Below are 15148 nucleotides of genomic sequence, written 5' to 3'. Positions count from 1 at the left end.
AATATTCTGTGGGGGTGCGTGTGTAAAATATATATTCAGTGCTTTTGTATTGTGTCTGTGGCACGGCGAGGACCAGGGCGTCTTCCTGGGAAAACTCTTCGTGTCTGTCGTATGTTTGTTTTGAAGAGTTCCGCCGTGCCACACACACAACACAAGCACGGCGGAGCTCTTCAAACAAACATACAACAAACTATGGAGTCAAATTAGGGTCTTTAATATGAGAGCGCAAAGATAATGTAAATCGAGCAAGTCACACACATTGAGCACGCAAAATCAAGGAAACCGAGCAAAAACAGTGATAACGAGAGCACAGAATCAAGAATTGCGCTGTTAAGCACGCTCGTTTCTCGCAGCCACGCGAGCGCTTCACTGTTTTCAGCGCGTGTTTCAGTTTTTTGCTCACTTCTAAAAGTTCTGCTCGCTTCGTAATTACAAGCGGGGTTACGTCACAGATTGGCGATGATCCAGGCTTGGTAGAAGATTACTGGAATCGTCGATCGAAATTGCCAGTGAGCATTATGGAACAGGTAAATTCAGAGTGCAATGTATTTTTTGTTTTTAATTGATATGTTATTTCAAAGTAGGCTTCAGTGTATATTTTATTGTCAGTGTTGGTTGGTGTTATATATATCACATTATAGTTAATTATTTACTGCGCCAGTTAAAGCTGGCTAAACCTACTTAGCCAAGTTGATTAGCATGGATTTATACAGGTAAATACTAGCAACATGATTTCTTTAGTTTATTTAGGAAACCATGCTCCATTACATACTGGAACGAGTTTCTTCAAAATTCCATTGGATTATCCAACAACCCTCACTTGATCTAGATTACTTAGATTTTGTTTGTAATCAAGATTTTTAAAAATTATTATTGATGCAGCATCTCAGGTTGTAGACATTCCGTTGGCCATTACTGATGGTCTTCTGAAGCTACACAGATTTGTGCAAGCAAACATCGAAGAATAGAATAGTCAGGACCCACACAGAGCAGATATTTGGGTGCTGGTTCATTTTCAGCACTGCACTGACTTATGTATTTACAACTGCAATTATTGAGACTAATAGTAGTGTTTTTTATCCTCTCAAATGTCCCAGGATAGAGAGATTGTGACGCGATGTGTGGACAGCTGTGACCCAGATCTACTATGAAGTTCTACACAGTCTGGAGGAGGACGGACTTCTTGATATTTCCAATAATGTTCACGTTTTGTGTTCATTATGTCTCGTCTGAAAGCTGACTTAACATTCAAAGGATGGGATAACCACCCACTCACAACAGAAAAATTTGACTCCCAATCAGCTGTGGGTCATGGGTCATATGCGAAACCTCTGTACCAATCGGGTGAGTTTCCCAAAACGTTCTTAGTGCTAAGTACTTCGTAAGGTTACGAAGTACTTAGCACTAAGAACGTTTTGGGAAACTCACCCCAGGACAATATTGAAGAGGGAAGTAGTAATAATGGTAGTTATAGCAGGAATTTAAATAATGACCACATTATGACCTTGCAGAGGTCTATTTTCTTTGCAGAATGCAAAGTTCAAGGACATTGGCTGGTAAAGTACTGGGATTCAACATGACACATCCAGTGGAGTTGAAGAACCAGAGATCAACATTCCATTTAGCCCTCAAGAAACGGAGCAGCTGTGATCTTCAGTGGAGCCACAGCACTGTCTGACTGCTCTGGCAGGCACATTTATTTGAACATGGTACAAATAGAGCAGTTCCTTGCCCCGTAATAAACTCCTGTTCGTGAAAATTATACATTAGTTAATTGTACATTGATTGAATATTGTAGTTTTTTATTAATGTACATTTAAATCCAGCAATGTACAGAAGAATAACAGTGTAAATTCACACAATCAGAATAGAATAAAGAGTCAAAGTAAATAAGTTTAAGGCTGCCAAGTTCCAAGAAACTTTTTTTTCTTTCTATATTTGCATTTATTCTAATTACATATGGTGTTTTAGCATGTATTGTCAAGACCAAAATAAAGTTTTTGCACAGTAGGAAATATTTGCACTTTGGCTAGTGTATAAAGTACTGAGAAGATAATGAATAAATTAACAAGTGCTTTTACAGAAGGAATCTATACATAATGCACATTGGAAATTTAGATATAGAATCCTAAACACTCACTATATTGTAATAGGTTAACATTTGAACATCAGGTCAGTAAAAAACCCAGAAACACCATATTAACAAATTTAGACTCTTGAAAAAGCATTGCCAAAACGCAGTGCAAGAGTCATTATATTTTTGAATTCCTTGTAAGATTTCATATGTGCAGTTGGGAATGTTATAGTGTTGCTACAGGCACTGATGATTGGAAAGCAAATATTGTGAGATTCAGTGTCACAGTCATGGTTAAACTTTATGTGAATTTTAAAGTTGCTCTTCTCACTTGGTAGTATAGGTTTGTGTGCCTGGCCAGTGAGCCACTGAAGGATTGCTGGGACTGTGAGAGGTCTGGTATTGGGCTCCCCTTCAGTGTCAGATTCTTCTGTTTCACTTGTTAGGCCACTTCGTTCAGGACCCATATTGTCTGCACCTAAATAATGACAGTAATAATAAGTTGTAACACTAGTGGGTGCACTAATGGTGGAAGGGTACTCAGTTGTAACTCATCAGGATGCATCTTACCATTGTCTTCTGCCTCCTGCAGAAAATCCTGGAAGTTGTTGAGAATGTCCATTTCAATGATGTGCCTTGTTGTCCCTTTCTCACTCAAGTGTGGTGTGCAGTTTTTCATAATGAAGTCAGCGTCGGGCTTTAAAAAGGTGTGACCATCAGCATAAAACATTAGAAAAAAGCTACAACAAAATCTTCATGTGATTGGCATTCTAATATAATGTGACCAAGGATTTACCTTGTCATCCTGAAGTGGCACAAACAAGGGCCGGCAAAGTTCAGTGTTTAACTCAAGCACTCTATGAAGATTGTAGAGCTGCAAACCTTTACACAACTGCTGAAGCATTGGAAAAAGTCATGCCAGAGAGTGCAGAACAATGGTTCTGAAACAAAAATTAATTGGGCCTCTAATGTATGGATATGTATTTCTAGAATGGTCTAAGAAAAATTCCAGTGAAATATATAATACACAATTAACTAAAGGCAGTCATTAACAATCAGAAGTTTAGAATAATCATGCTTCAAATTTCAACATAAAACGATGCACAAACCTTATAATTTGCTCCTTTTTACCTATGCATATGACACCTGTATATCCACAGGATAATATGTCATCGGTAAGGATGGGTAGGTATTCAGCTGTGGCACTTGTGACCTGAAACATCACTATTGCAATGAAAAACCAAAATAAATGAAATGTGACATTTAGACTATAGTATTTAACACGTACCTTAATAATCAATTCTCTGGTTTCTTGATCTGTGACATCATCTGGGGTAAGAATCAATTTGTCAGAATCTCCTGTAGCAAGGTAAGTGTAGCACCAGTCCCGCATAAAATTGGGTAGTGGACCTCCTTGGGCCAAGCTTGCAGCAAATATTTCTCCAAAAGTCCTATGTGCAGATCACAATTGAGTCAGCATAATAATTTAGAATAATATGGTTACTAGTGATAATTATCAATTAATACCTGAAGTAACACTGGTCAAGGGCAGTTATTGAATAAATAGGATTCTTTCCTTTTCCGTCAATGTTTGGTTCAAAGAAATGTTTCAATTCCAGACATCATGTCTGACAAAACAATAAGAATTACATTTGAAAAGGACTACTACTGCAATTCAATAAAATCACCTTAAATATAGATAGCAGACCATAAAGCAACAATAAAACCTATTGAAAGTACTTAACTGTGATAACTGATAATAGGTAGGTAAAGTAATGAATAATAATTAAAATGAATCATTAAAAAAATTACCAGTAAGAATTCCTTCTTCAAAGCTCCTGTATCTACACCTGCCTCACCCATATAACATACATGCAGGGAGCATTTTGGGGTGCTTTTCTTTTGCCGCTGCCATTGCTGAAGACCACGCTGGAGAAGGTTAGATCTTGTGATGCAGATTGAAAATTTTTCTGATTCATCCACCTGGTCAGCAATATTTTGCAAGAGGTCATCAAGGCTAGAAAACAACAATTTAAAAAAAGTTATTTTGTTAATTACTGTATACTGTATACTTTACAATTTGTATCATTTTAATTGACTTCACACCTTTGAGCCCCTTCTTGACCCACATCTGAGCTGTCTGCTTTTGTAGTAGGCCTGCTTAATAAAATAATAAATAAATTAGGCCATACATTTAACACATTTCTTCACAAAAACAAAACTGAAACAGTTGTCAAATATGTAAAATACAGATGGATCAAGATTCAAATTGGAATTGGCGGTCACAGGCTATTAAATACATGTGTGTCGACTGTATATATATGTACTCTGCATGAACTATTTTATTTGTACATCCTACCTACCTCTCACCACATACACTTGCATGCACCTCAAGAAGATCTAAGGGAAAGCATTCTTGGCAAATTGGGCAAGTAGGTTCTCTCTAAAAACATATATGAAGATGTATTAGAGGAATATTGGTCATAGAACATGTAATCGACAGAAGATGGAACTATTAGAAGCAATTATCTAATCAACAGATAAAACTTTAAATACAAGTGCAAGTGTACAAAAACCTTGTTGGATGGATCTCTATTTTGCATAGCAGAAACAAACTCAACCTCACAATCACTTTCCTGTATGTCAACCTAAGACAAAAATCACAAATATTGTGTCTTACAAATGCCATGACATTTTATAATACATAAAGATTTATTGATAACTGCTGGTATAAAAAATACCAACAAATAAATTAAATAATAAAAACACAATGGCTTTCCACAGCTGAATTGTTCAGTTTCACAGTTTCTTCAGCATCCATAGTTATTGTGCTTTCATTGTCAGAAGTACCTTCACTAATGTTGCCATTACAGCAGCTGTAGTGAACAGCCAGGACCTGCAGCGGCATTTCTTCACTGCACCTACTGCACTGGGTTCTGGGCATTTTTTGAAATTCTTGAGCATTTGGAGGTAATGGAGTCATATCAATTTCGACCTGAAGTGGTACTATGTACAGTATAGATTTGCCCCCAGAGCTCACTGTTGTCACCAACCCTCCTGTATAACCTTCTGATTCTGGGGCAATCACAGATGGAGGCCTCTGTCCACTACCACCTACGACATAATACATGTAATACATCAGTCTGTGCGCGCACAAATGGTAGTACTTTTTTCTAAATATGACATTTTTGCTAAGGATCATTCACTAATGCCTTATGTACAAAATAAAAATAAACAAAGACTGATAAGAAAGAAATTAATGATTAACAACTCTAGGTCTGACAGTGAAATGTATTCATGCAGTTACTAAAATGCATCACTGCAGGAGTTATTTAGATCTTGCATGTGTGTGTTTTTGCATGCGTGTTAATATACAATACCTATAGCTTTATACAGTAGCCAGCCTCCCTTCAAACATTCAATTTTTGGAAATTCTTTGCACAGCAATGATGACAGCTATATCAAACAATGAATCAACGAGCCTTGTTATTTTATGCTGAAAGCTGCAAGTACTGTAGTCCACATTTTAGTCTATTACCCATCAAATACTTACTTCAGCATGATCCATGTCATCACTAATTAGCAGGGATCTTTTCCCAAGTCCAGCTTGAATTAACTTGAACTCATCATTTCCCTTTGGTGTTTTTGTGGCACTTTTTGGCAAAAGGTAAAAAGACACTGAAGTTGTCCTAGTTATTTTCCTCTTCTGAGGAGCAATCCTTGCTTTGCCTCTTGTACCTTTTTTATACATGCCTGGGAATGACCTGAACATATAAATGTAAATGTGAAAAAAACATTCATGTTTACACAGCATTTGTAAAAACTTGTAGAAGTATCAAGACAAATTACAATGACCTAGCCATTTCCTGGTATACAGAAGGCTGTCTCGTGGGTTGCTGTGATGTGGTAGCTTGCTGTGATGTGGTAGCTTGCTGTGACGTGGTAGCTTGCTGTCCATGTCTCTGGCCCTGATTACCCTGACTTACTCTTTCTGGAGTCACCAGAGTACTGTTTATTGCCATGAGTAAATTCTGGGCTGTATTTATTATATCACTCAAATTTAACTAGCAAAATAACAAAAGTACCATTACCTGACATGCTGAACATGAATCCACATTCAGCTAATTTACCAATCAAGCTAACCATACATTTAACTTAGATTTAAAATTGGCATACAGTGTAAACAATATAATTTCAACAGTTATACATTACCACAATACATTCATCGTTCTGGTAACTGTTCATTTATATCACAAAAAGTAATGATTTCTATATATATTGTTACTCACGTTTTGATTTGACTCTCCCATCGTAGAAATAAGCGGCGACTTTCGTTCGATGATTTCGGTAATCTTCTACCAAGCCTGGATCATCGCCAATCTGTGATGTAACCCCGCTTGTAATTACGAAGCGAGCAGAAATTTTAGAACCGAGCAAAAAACTGAAACGCGCGCTGAAAACAGTGAAGCGCTCGCGTGGCTGCGAGAAACGAGCGCGCTTAACAGCGCAATTCTTGATTCTGTGCTCTCGTTGTCACTGTTTTTGCTCGGTTTCCTTGATTTTGCGTGCTCAATGTGTGTGACTTGCTCGATTTAACATTATCTTTGCGCTCTCATATTAAAGACCCTAATTTGACTCCATAACAAACACGAAGAGTTTTCTCAGGGCAGACCGCCCTGGTCCTCGCCGTGTCACAAACGCAATACAAAAGCACGGCGGAACTCTTCACAAAACACCACGCAGACAAACACTTACCACGAGACATGACCACGAACGAAGGAGAAAGAAAAAGAGACTCGGCGGCTTCCGAAGGGTGGCTGGTCATTCTGTGACGGGCGGTGTGAGCAACTAAAAAGGAAGCGATCACGCCAAGTCTCAGGGAAAAAGGATGGTTTAATAGAAAGTGTGCAAACCAAAACCCGTGCAATAGATCCAAATTAAGGATATAATGACCAGCGGTCAACTGGTACAAAGACAAGACATATATAGGCAAACAAACGACCCTCAGGTGAGACGGATCACGGGCTCCGCCCACCTGAGGGACGCACACGACGTCACAAAACAACAACAACAGCCGCTGCGGATGGAGGCGACCGGTAGGGGGCCGCCTCACTGTGATATATATATATATAATATATATATCTATATCTATATATATATCTATATCTATATATATCTATATATATATTATATATTCACACATACACAGTATATAAATTAGTAGTCGATAACGGCCCACCACTAATTTAATTTAAAGATTTATAGTTTAAATTGCAAGCCTTTTGGTATTATTGTTTTCAAGAATTGTTTGTAATAAATTGTTTGTAATAAATGCAAAAATTGTATTTGATGTCTGGAAATTGATTTATTTGAGTGGCAGTTAAGGGGGCTTATATTTTAAGTAATACAAAAGCAAAAAAATTAAGGCAAGTGTTTGCATGGATCTTTCTTTGTTGGTAGAATTAAAATAAATTAGTTCTGACAACTTAAATTTGAATGACTAAACTTTGAATTTATTTAGTTGTGTTTATTTAAAAAAACTAAGTATGTTCAACTTAATTTCCAACCCTCCGTCAACTCAAAATATTTAAGTTAACTCAACATATTAATTTTAGTTATACTGTTATAATTTATTTAAGTGTATTTAAGTGACTTAGATGGGTTACATTTACTTAATACTACAGCAAGTTAATTAAACTCAAAAAGATCCATGCAAACACTTGCTTTAATTTTTTAAGTAATTTTAACACTTCATTTTTTAGTGTACAATCAGGTAATATTAGATATTTAGGCATACATGTCTCTGCTAAACTTTTAAACTTAGTGCAGTTAAATCATATCCCTCTATTAAAAACAATAGAAGATGATCTCACACGCTGGAACGCTATAACTATATCACTCATGGGGAGAGTAGCTACCATTAAAATGATGGTTCTACCCAAAATCAATTACTTATTCTCACTAATCCCAAATAAACCCTCTGCCTGGTTTAAATCCTTAAGACTCAAACATCTCAATGGAAAAACAAGCCATCAAGAATAAGTCTGAAAACCTTGCAAAAGCCAAAACTCAAGGGTGGCTTAGAACTACCAAATTTTTATCAATATTTCTTAGCCAATAGATTACAGTTCATTTTAAAATGGATCAAATACGACTTAATAGACAGCCCATGGTTGGACCTAGAACAAGCATTCTGCGGGAAAATAAAACTCTCAGACCTACCTTATATTAGCTCTAATATTAAGCATCAGGACTGTTTTAAAAGCCTTAGTATAAATACTTCACTGACAGCCTGGTGGGAATTCCTAAAATTAACTCGGTCCCCACTCATCCCATGCAAACTAACACCCATTTGGAACAATCAAGACATCTGTCAGAACAAGAAAGTACTACATTTTACATCATGGTATGATAAGGGAATAAAAAAAGTAGAACATGTTATTAAATATGGAAACTTTGTCACATTTCAGGAACTTATATCAAATCAAATCAAAGTTTATTTGTATAGCGCTTTTCACAACACATGTTGTCACAAAGCGCTTTACAGGATTTAAAAGGTTAACAATACTATGGGTCCAGAACCCTAATGAGCAAGCCAAAGGCGACAGTGGCAAGGAAAAACTTCCTATGATGGTGGGGATTAGGAAGAAACCTCGGGAGAACCAAGACTCAAAAGGGAACCCATCATCCATTGGGCGGCCCGTTAACACACAAATTACACAAAATACAGACAAATACACAAGTCATACACAAATCACACAATCAGACTAAGTAAAGGTAAAAATGAAAGTTCTGGGTTTTGATATTGTCACTGTAAATGTCTGTTGATGAACGCCAGGCTTTCATTCCATGTCGGAGCAGCGATGCTGGTATTGTAGGCTCCGACTGCAATGTTACTCTCCAGGTGAACCTCGGAGAAAAGATACGAGATGTAGTAACTATGTAACAGATTAATCAAAGGCCAAACTAAACAGATGAGTCTTTAATCGAGTTTTAAACATTGAGACTGTGTCTGAGTCCCGAATAGAGGCAGGAAGATTATTCCACAATTGTGGAGCTTTAAAAGAAAAAGCTCTTCCACCTGCTGTGATCTTTTTGATCCTAGGAACAGTTAATAACCCTGCGTCCTGCGAGCGAAGTGAACGCGCTGGGTTATATTGTTCAATAAGTTCACTAAGATAGTCTGGAGCTAAGCCATGCAGCGTTTTATATGTTAATAAAAGTATTTTATAGTCAATACGGAATCTAATTGGCAGCCAGTGTAATGACGATAGTACGGGACTAATGTGATCAAACTTTTTAGTTTTTGTTAAAACTCGTGCTGCTGCGTTCTGAACCAGCTGGAGTTTGTTTATGGATTTACCAGAGCATCCAGCTAGGAGACTGTTGCAATAATCTAAATGAATGCATGGATTAGTTTTTCTGCATCACTAATATTTAATATGTTTCTAATTTTGGCAATGTTGCGCAAGTGAAAGAATGCTACCCTAGTTATATTATTAATATGTGTATCGAACGAGAGATCTGGGTCTATTGTGACGCCCAAGTTCTTTACCTCTGCGCTGGGGGTTATAGTAAAAGAATGTAGATTCAATGCTACATTATGTATCTTGTCTCTCGCAGCCCTAGACCCAACTATTATTAATTCTGTTTTATCGGGATTTAGTGCTAGAAAGTTACACGCCATCCAATGTTTTATCTCTTCTACACATTTCTCAATCTTACTGTTTGCGCCTAAATCATCGGGTTTTGCCGATAAATATAGCTGAATGTCATCTGCGTAGGAATGGAAACTGTTGTCATGCTTATGCATAATCTCGCCTAAGGGTAACATGTACAGTGTGAATAGAAGTGGTCCTAGGACTGTCCCTTGTGGGACACCATATTTAACCTGCTCAGATTTAGAGGTTTTATTATTAACACTTACACATTGGAAGCGGTCAGTTAAATATGATCTAAACCAGGAGAGTGCGACTCCTTTAATACCTACCGTGTTTTCTAGTCTATCCAGCAAAATGTTGTGGTCTACAGTATCAAAAGCTGCACTAAGATCTAACAGTATAAGGAACGAGACAAGCCCATTATCGGCCGATATTAGAAGATCATTCACTACCCTGAGTAAAGCTGTTTCAGTGCTGTGGTTTGGTCTAAATCCTGATTGGAACTTTTCATGGATACTATTTGATTGGAGATAGTGGTTTAACTGATTGGAAACTGCTTTTTCTAAAATTTTAGAGATAAATGGGAGATTAGAAATGGGTCTATAGTTAGCTAGAATCTGCGGATCGAGATTCTGTTTTTTAATCAAGGGTCTAATTACGGCGCATTTTAATTTTTTGGGCATGTAACCTAGGTTAAGGGAGGAGTTAATCATATTAAGTAAGGGCCCTGCAATGGCTGGGAGTAGGTCTTTAAATAGACGGGTTGGAACTGGGTCAAATATACATGATGTAGGCTTAGACAAATTAATCAGTTGTGAGCTCTTTTTGCGATATAGGATCGAAGATATTTAGCTCAGTAATATTTTTGGATGCATAGTTACTAATAACTAAACTACTGGGGTTGGATTGGAGGTTAGGCTGCGATGTATTATGACTCTGTAGTCGGATATTATCTATTTTATTATTGAAAAAGTTTAAAAATTCATCGCTAGTGTGTGTAAGTGCTGTGTTAGAACTAGTGTCGTTGATATTTCTTGTTAGTTTTGATACGGTCGCGAAGAGAAATCTAGGGTTATTCTTGTTGTTTTCTATTATTGTCGAATAGTATGTGGCTCTAGCTTTTATTAGGGCATGTTTATATTTGACTATGGCGTCTTTCCATGTGATTCTAAACACTTCTATTGAGGTGGATTTCCATTTTCGCTCCGCTGCTTGAGCTGCCTGTTTTAGAAGACGAGTGTGTTCGTCATACCATGGTGCAAGCTTTTTCTCCCTAATTAATTTTGTTTTAATTGGAGCTACACTGTCTAAGGTATTGCTGAGTGTGGAATAAAACTGTTGTGTTGCCTGTTCCAATTCATTGGGCTGCAGTGGCATAGTGTTCGGTAGCTCCGGCAGTAAGTTTATAAATGTTGCTGCAGTGTCGGATGTGATAGTGCGCGTGGTTTTTGTATGGTGCATCTGATGTACATTGTATAAAGTCATTTCATATATTAGTAAGGAATGATCTGAAATGGCGTCATTTTGGGGGATGACTGCCAAATGTTCTATGTTTAATCCGTAAGTAAGTATTAAGTCTAAGGTGTGTTTACAGTGGTGGGTAGGCCCTGTCACATTTTGGGCTATACCTACTGAATCTAGTATGGAGTCGAACGCAATTTTAAGTGGGTCTGATTCATTTTCATAATGAATGTTGAAATCACCCACAATTACAAATCTCTCAATGGTTAAGACTAGTTCCGAAAGAAACTCAGCAAATTCCTGAAGAAATTCTGAGTAGGGACCCGGCGGTCGATAGATGGTCACTAATTTAAGCTTTGTTTTATTGCCTATAAGATTATTGCCTATTTCACCTATCAAAGCCTCAAATGAGTTAATAGAGGTGGTTGGTTTTACTGTAAAACCTATATCTGTGTCATATATTGTGGCTACTCCACCTCCACGCCCTGTGATACGGGGCTGATGAACATAACTGTATCCAGGAGGAGCTGCTTCATTAAAACTTACATATTCGTCTACTCTAGCCCATGTTTCTGTTAAACAGAGTGCATTTAGTCTGTTATCTGAGATTATTTTGTTTACTATCACAGCTTTTGATGCAAGCGATCTAATGATTAAAAGTCCTAGCCTTAGCTTAATATTGCTGCTCACTTCATGTTGATTATTTAATTTAATTTTAATTAGATTTTTAAAACATATCGCCCTGTTATTCTTATACCTGCCACGGCTAACAGACACAGTCTCAATGGTTTGGTAGTTAGGGAAGTTCTACTTAGCTGATTTGCGTGGTTTGTTGTGGCTGGTCAGGCCTGGCGTAGCACGTCCTCGATGTTCCTGGAGAGGACTGCCGAGCCTAGGCGACTGGGGTGAAGTCCATCTCGGCGGTAGAGTGATGGACGCTCTCGGAAACTCTCCCAGTTGTCGATGTAGTCCACGCCGGCACTGCTACAGGTGTCCTGGAGCCAGCTGTGGAGACAGAAAAGACGGCTAAATAACTCGCACCCTCGCCGGAACGTTGGAAGCGGACCGGAGACAACAAGCCTGGCCGACGTCTTCTTCCGCGCGGTGTCCAGAAGCGATCGGTAGTGCTCCTTTAGGATCTCGCTGCGCCGGGCGAAGGTGTCGACAGCCCCCACGTGAAGGACGACGGTGCCGAAGTCGTCTCGCTGCTTCAGCGCCGAGGGAAGCCGCCTGGCCACGTCCAGGACACGAGCGCCTGGAAAACATGACACAGTGGGGGTTCTTTTAGCGCCTGGCAGGCTAATCTTTACTTGTCGTGTTATCGAGTCACCGATAACAAGGATACCGCCCTTATTCTTCTTCGGTGCCGGCGCTGGTGAGGGTGGTGTCGGACGCAGGGGTGAGGGCGAGGCGGAGGACCTGGAGCTGAGCACCTCGAACGGATTCGCAGAGGAGAAGTCCGGCTGAGGTAGGGGTGATGACGCCGGCTGCCTTCCGCGTCCTCGCTGGCGCTCCCAGCCTGGTGCCCGGGTCAAGATGGCGGTCGCGCTGAGCCGCCGTGATGAGGGAGTGGAGACGGCCGAGTAGGCTGCGTCGCGGGCGGCCTCGAGCCTGGTCTTCTCCTGGGTGAGTTCCGCTTGCTTCTCCAGAAGACGCTGGATCTGCCGACCCAACTTGTCCAGCTCCGAGCCGAGCTTGACGAGAGCCCGTTCCTCCGCGGTAGCCATGAAAAACAGGGGAGACAAAACAGAGGGAGAAAGAAAGAAACAGGGGGAGAAAACAGAGGGAGAAAGAAAGAGACGGGGAGAAAACAGAAACGAGAAAAAAAAAATCAGATGTCGGTAAGTGTATTATACTGATTTAGAATTGTAGTGTTTAATGTAAGTGTATTAGGCTATAGCTAAGCTATGCTAATGTGATATGTGAATCCGCGTTTGCGTGCGAGCGTGCTGTCGTGCGCCGGTGAAACAGGAAACAGGAGTGTCGTCACAGGAAACGTAGAATGCCACAGGGACTGGATGTCTGTGTCCATATCAGAGTATGGAATAAACAACAGTAGATTTCTTGAATATCAACAATTAAAATCCATAATTCAACAGAGATTCAACCGCAATCAACTGAATTTAGAAATATCAGCATGGGTAACTGAATTTTTAAATCTATTTACCCCTAAATTATTATCAAAACTGTATAAATTATTGTTAAAATTTTATGACTCAATCTCTCTTCCGATGGCCAAATGGGAACGAGATCTATCTATTAATCCAGATCAACATTTTTGGACAGACATATGTACAAATATCTTAAAAATAAGTAAAAGCCCCAACTTACAACTTATACAATACAAAGTCCTTCATAGAACACACTATATAGGACAAAGGATGTTCCAAATGGGCCTAGCACAGTCAAACATTTGCACCCACTGTACAGGCAATATAATTGATAACAATATGCATGCTATATGGGATTGTAGGCCTGTCCAGGAGTTCTGGCAGAAAATATGTGTAGACTTGTCCACGTGGCTTAAATGCTGCATCCCAACATCCCCCAGACTGTACATCCTAGAGCGTCAGTGAATTGGCTATGGAGGCAATCACATCCCACATAGTTCTCACTGCCCTATGCATCGCCAAGAAAACCATTCTTAACAATTGGAAAGCAAAAAAGGACCTGTGTAGGTACCATGCTAAATTAGCAGGTGGCAGTACCACTGGCAACACATGGAACAAGTTTGCTTTGACGGAATAAAGGGTGTGTCTACAGTCCAGGTGTTTAAATACCCTGATCAGCCACCATTGCTCTCTTTCTGGTTTGACCGACACCGAGGTTAGACCTATTAAAGAGGCTCCGCCATTTCTCTCTCCCCGGTTTTCTTTATTGAGAGCACGCGAACTTTGCTACGACTAACAGCAAACAGCTGAGAGTCGTATTATTTAATTAACGAGTACTGACTACTCTCTGCGGTGGGGGTGGTGGAGGTCTGGGCTTGGACGCGGTGACGGAGTGGGCTGTCCCTCTAGTCTCCCCGGGTCGACCACTCCCTGCCTCGAGTGGGGGGGGGGGGGTAGTGAAGCTCTGTGCCCAATGAGCCAGCTAGCAAGCTGTCTCTCCTCTTCCAGAAGACCATTTCCTCTGGACCCAAGCCTGGGACCATGCCCTCGTTTGTCCTAGCACCTGTCCCCTCAATTTTAACTACACCATAGTGTAATACAAGGTTCGGACACCAGTAAGTTGACAACACCACAGAAGAGCAATAACGTACTTGAGGGTTTATTAAAGCAAATAACATCAGACACATGGGAGGATTGGAGGGGTAGCTGCTCACCTACAGGGACAACACTACAAACAGGTAGCACAGCAATCATACTACCCAGCTACAAAGCCCACTACAAAACCATCCAACCATTTGGTGTGAAAAGGGGTTAACCCTCTTCAGCACTTTAAATGGTCCGATGTAACGTTGACTGAGTTTACGGCAGGGCTGATGCAGGTTGAGATTCTTAGTGGAGAGCCATACTCGCTGACCAGGGTGATAGATCAGGGCTGGGAGACGACGGCGATCAGCATTCATGCGGCGGGTATGGAGGGCACGTCTCAACTGAACGTGAGCTTGTTCCCAGGTACGAGCACTGCGCGTCAGCCACTCGTCTAGAGTAGGGATATCAGAGGGCGTCTTATCCCATGGGAAAAACGGGGGTTGATAGCCGTAGACAATTTGGAAAGGAGTTTGGTTGAGGAGTGTATTATGGAGTTACATGCATACTCTGCCCAGGGGAGATATTTATGCCAGTCTCTCTGAGATGCGCAGTACTGGCGAAGAAACCAACCCAGTTCTTGGTTGTACCACTCCACCTCACCATTGGACTGGGGATGATATCCTGACGTCAGGCTGGCTGTCACTCCGAGCAGTTTGCAGAATGGGGTCCAGGCGAGGTGAACTGAACCCCTCGAT

The 15148-nt window shown here is 40.1% G+C and overlaps 1 long non-coding RNA gene across 8 annotated transcripts; it reads right to left on the bottom strand.

Moving 5' to 3' along the window:
- Positions 1–1781: 1781 nt before the first annotated feature.
- LOC143498192 (uncharacterized) lies at positions 1782–6857 on the bottom strand. 8 transcript variants are annotated; one of them, XR_013125951.1, is made up of 15 exons: positions 6364–6857; positions 5930–6082; positions 5628–5838; positions 5455–5530; positions 4925–5188; positions 4651–4722; positions 4438–4517; positions 4181–4234; positions 3887–4091; positions 3602–3702; positions 3363–3525; positions 3184–3287; positions 2871–3015; positions 2645–2771; positions 1782–2552 (listed from the first exon to the last, which is right to left on the bottom strand). It is a non-coding gene; the product is annotated as an uncharacterized LOC143498192 (long non-coding RNA). The 8 variants fall into 8 exon arrangements; XR_013125950.1 differs by having other exon boundaries at positions 5930–6065; XR_013125949.1 differs by having other exon boundaries at positions 5930–6857.
- Between the last annotated feature and the right edge of the window lie 8291 nt (positions 6858–15148).

Source organism: Brachyhypopomus gauderio, chromosome 2 (assembly GCF_052324685.1).
Source record: "Brachyhypopomus gauderio isolate BG-103 chromosome 2, BGAUD_0.2, whole genome shotgun sequence".
Classification (NCBI taxonomy): domain Eukaryota; kingdom Metazoa; phylum Chordata; class Actinopteri; order Gymnotiformes; family Hypopomidae; genus Brachyhypopomus; species Brachyhypopomus gauderio.
This window is presented reverse-complemented; position numbering and strand designations above follow the sequence as displayed.